Genomic DNA, 4,360 nt, shown 5'->3' with positions numbered 1-4,360 from the left:
CAGCAGTCATCAAAACAATATGGTACTGGCTAAGAGACAGAGAGGAGGATCAATGGAATAGACTTGGGGTAAATGACATCAGCAAGACAGTGTATTATAAATAGAAAACTATGCAAGCAAAGAGGAAGCAGTAGATGGAGTGGATAATACTCAAATCTAACTTTTATTTCAAATAATCAAAGAAGGGAAGAGGATATATAAATTCAGTCAGTATAAATATAAAGTTTATATACCATATAGTATAAAATAATACATCTTACTAAACTAGGAAATAAGAGGGAAAGAGGAGAAGGTAAAGGAAAAGGGAGAGTATATGGAGGGAGATATTTTTTGTAAGCAAAATGGACCCTACCACAAAATGTAGATTAAAAAGAGATATTAAAAAAAGCATAAAAACTTATGATTAGCCTCTGGGAAAGGGAAAAGGAAGAGGGGTAGGAAAGTAGAAGTGGGTTCCATTATACCATGGTCACTAGTACTTAACATACTTGTAATTGACCAACTTTAATAAAAAGAAAGCATGAAACAAAGAAAGGAAAAGCATAAGGAAATAGAATGAAAGAAAATTATCAATTAACACTAATAACTGTGAATAAGAAGTAGATAAACTCACTCATAATGTGAGCATAAAAGAGTAGATTAAAAAGAAGAGATGGAAACATTTTATTTATGTGAAAATCAGTTAAAATATGAAGATTCACAGAGATCTAAAATAAGAGGCTAGAGCTAAATCTATTACAGTTTAGATGAAAAAAAGCAATCATTCTCAGACAAACCAGGAAAATATGTTTAATTAAAAGAGATAAATGGAAACTATATTATTCTGAATATGCTTGTAGTATTATAAATAGTAAACACATATGTAACAATTAGCTTCATATCTGAAAACTTAAAAGTTAAATGAGTTACAAGGAGAAATAGACAACAAAAGAATAATAGTGAGAGATTTTGATGTACCTCTATCATCCCTAGTTAAATCTAACAAAAAAATGAGTTATAGTTGCCTAAGTGTTAGAAAAGTTAGATATAATAGAACCCTGGTGATTATTGAATTGAAATAGAAAACAAGTATGCCTATTTCTGCATTGTATATGACACTTCTACAAAAATTGAACATGTATTTGCATGTAAAACATTATAAATAAATGAAGAATAGAAGATATGTTAAATACATTTTTATAAGTCATATGCAATGAAAATTATGTTCAATAATGAGCCATAGAAGAAATTATTAGTATAAGAATATGCTGGGCATAGAATAAAATATAGAAATGATACATAATTGCACTAAATGCTATTACAATGAGGTAATGTTCTCAATTTTTTTGGGTGCAAGCAAAGTACTCCTTTGAAGAACATGTACCTCTAAATTCCTTCATTAATAAATGAAAGATCCATTTAACAAATTGGGCAAACAAGTGAAAAAAAGAAACATCAGAAAACCAAACAAAAAAACATTAAATTAAACATCAAAATAGAAATCCGGAAAATCAAGAAGAGATAAACAAAGCTGAAAACTGAAAACTGAAAAAAACCCAAAAAACCCAAACATTGATTTAACAAATAAAGCTCAGAGCAGGCATTTTTTAATAAAGAAAAATGAAATAGGTAGAGTAATATATAATTTCTTTGATGAAAAGAAAGAGCAAAACCAAATTACAGGGGGCAGCTGGGTAGCTCAGTAGATTGAGAGCCAGGCCTAGAGATGGGAGGTCCTTGGTTCAAATCTGGCCTCAGACACTTCCCAGCTGTGTGGCCCTGGGCAAGTCACTTGACCCCCACTGCCTATCCTTACCACTCTTGTACCTTGGAGCCAATACACAGGGTTTAAAAAAAAACAAAACAAATTACAAATGTCAAAAACAAAAAAGATGAATTACAAAAAGTAAAGAAGAAATCATTAAAACCAATTCCCTACATTTCAATAACATTGACAATATATTTTATTTGATTTTAAAATTTTTATTTAGTTAGTTCATCAATGTAGAATATTTTTTCCATGGTTGCATGATTCATGTTCTTTCCCTCCCCTCTTATAGCCAATAAGCAATTCCACTGGATTTTACATGTATCAGATAAAATATTTTAAATGGATGAATACGCACAAAAATGTAAGTTCAGATGAACAAAATGAGGCTTTAAACAGCCCAATCTCAGAAAAATAAAATAGATGTTAAGTGAATTCCCCTAAATGAGACCCCTTGGACTGAATGTATTTAAATTAAATTATATCAAAAATTTAAAGAATAGTTAATACACATAGTACATAAGCTGTATGGAAAATAGAAATAGAGGAAATAAGTATAGGCAAAGAGAAAACAAAACAATCCCCTTTTTGCAAATGCTTTACTTAGAGAACTCAGAGATTTAACTAAAATTGAGAATTTTATCAGAACAAAGGTTGAGACATATCTTTTCTGGACATGGCCAATGAAACATTTTTTAAAAGTGTTTTTTTTTAATTTATTAAAAAAATTTTTTAAACCCTTAACTTCTGTGTATTGGCTCCTAGGTGGAAGAGTGGTGAGGGTGGGCAATGGGGGTCAAGTGACTTGCTCAGGGTCACACAGCTGGGAAGTGTCTGAGGCCGGATTTGAACGTAGGGCCTCCCGTCTCCAGGCCTGACTCTCAATCCACTAAGCTACCCAGCTGCCCCCAAAACTATTTTATTACCAGAGTTTTATCTTATTCTTTTCTTTTTTTCAGTGGGTGAGGGGAAGCATCTGAAACAAAAAATGAATTTTTGTTTACCAAAAAAGATAATTAAAAAAGGAAAGAAAGTAGTTAATCCTCTAGAGTCACACTGTTTCAGAGGAAAGACCAAAACTAAAGTTTTCCTAATTCAAAAGTCAGATTTCTTTACATTGTGTTTTATTATTTTTCTTTAATAATTAAGGTTAATGTATTATAAAGCAAAAGTTCATTAAGATGGTGTTGTGTATAGGTGCGAGGTGGGGTGCAGTGAGTATATTGAAGAAGGCCAAAGAAATCAATAAAACATTTTAAATTAGGCTTAATTGACTTCTTGCTGTTTTGAAATAATCTGTTTAAATTGAGCAGTGGAAAGTATATATTTTTTCTCTTAATTTATAGGCAATATAAATTTTAAAAGCTTATAATTAAGGATGAAGAAGTTAAAAGAAAACAGTCTGAAAGACAGACAACCACATTCAAGATTTAAAACTTAATTAATAATTGTGACTTCACTATCTTCATTCAATTGAACTTCTTAACACAGTGATTATTCAGTCATCTTTATATGAAATATGAGTCTCTACGAGTAGTTTCATATTTTATTTTGAATACTCCTGCATTTTAACCGAGAAGTCAGGAAATATAGCTCATGATAACAGGCGTATAGTATGTCTGTTCTGGGCTCAAAATTCCAGGACTGGGCTAGCTACATTTTCCTTAAAGGGTTCTAGAGGTACCATGGAATGGTTAGGGGTTCGGCTTTTGCCTCATTTTGGAGTGTGTTCCCCTCACTGTTAGTTTCCAATGAATACTACACCAGTTCAATGTGAATAAAAAATAATTAGCTTTTACAAAGGGACATTTGCTTGGAAATTTTAACAAGAACAGACGTGTAAACATATCCTTGGAGAGAGACAGTCTCACTTATGCATCCTTGGACAAGGGGGAGAATGAGCTCAGACAGTGAAGTTTCTACTTAGCATGAATCTTCACCCAGTTCCTTCCAAATATAATATTACTGCCTGAATCAGTGACTACAGGCTGGTTCCCAAAGGTTACTCTTTCTCCTCAGTGCATTGATACTGAATTAGCTTCAAAGCCTGATGTAGATTCAACTTCTAGACTCTTGGAGTTCTGGGTGTCTTGCTCTCCTGACCTTTCAAAATTCACAAGCTTGTAAGCCCAAACTTCATTTATCTTAAATGAAAAAAAAAATGCCTAGGCAAGCTAAGAACCAAGGCAAAAACGTACTGTTGCTTTTAGCAAAAGCATGGCGAGCAAGGCCACTTTCCTTTTTTAAAAAATTGCCAAAAAAAGCTGAGCAAGATGGCCAAAAAACAGGCATGGCTCTCTTTTAGAGTTCGAATTTCGACCTTCTGGTTTGCCAAACTGTTATTATTAAAAATGATGAAGGCTGAGATCAAAAGGAAGAATAGTATTTTATTTATTTATTTATTTGTTCGTTCGTTTGTTTGTTTATTTGTTTATTTATTTATTTAAGCCCTTACCTTCCATCTTGGAGTCAATACTGTGTATTGGCTCCAAGGCAGAAGAATGGTAAGGGTAGGCAATGGGGGTCAAGTGACTTGCCCAGGGTCACACAGCTAGGAAGTGTCTGAGGCCGGATTTGAACCTAGGACTTCCCATCTCTAGGCCTGGCTCTCAA

The sequence above is a fragment of the Gracilinanus agilis genome, chromosome 6 (genome assembly GCF_016433145.1).
Source record: "Gracilinanus agilis isolate LMUSP501 chromosome 6, AgileGrace, whole genome shotgun sequence".
Classification (NCBI taxonomy): Eukaryota; Metazoa; Chordata; class Mammalia; order Didelphimorphia; family Didelphidae; genus Gracilinanus; species Gracilinanus agilis.
Note: the sequence above shows the minus strand (reverse complement) of the source record.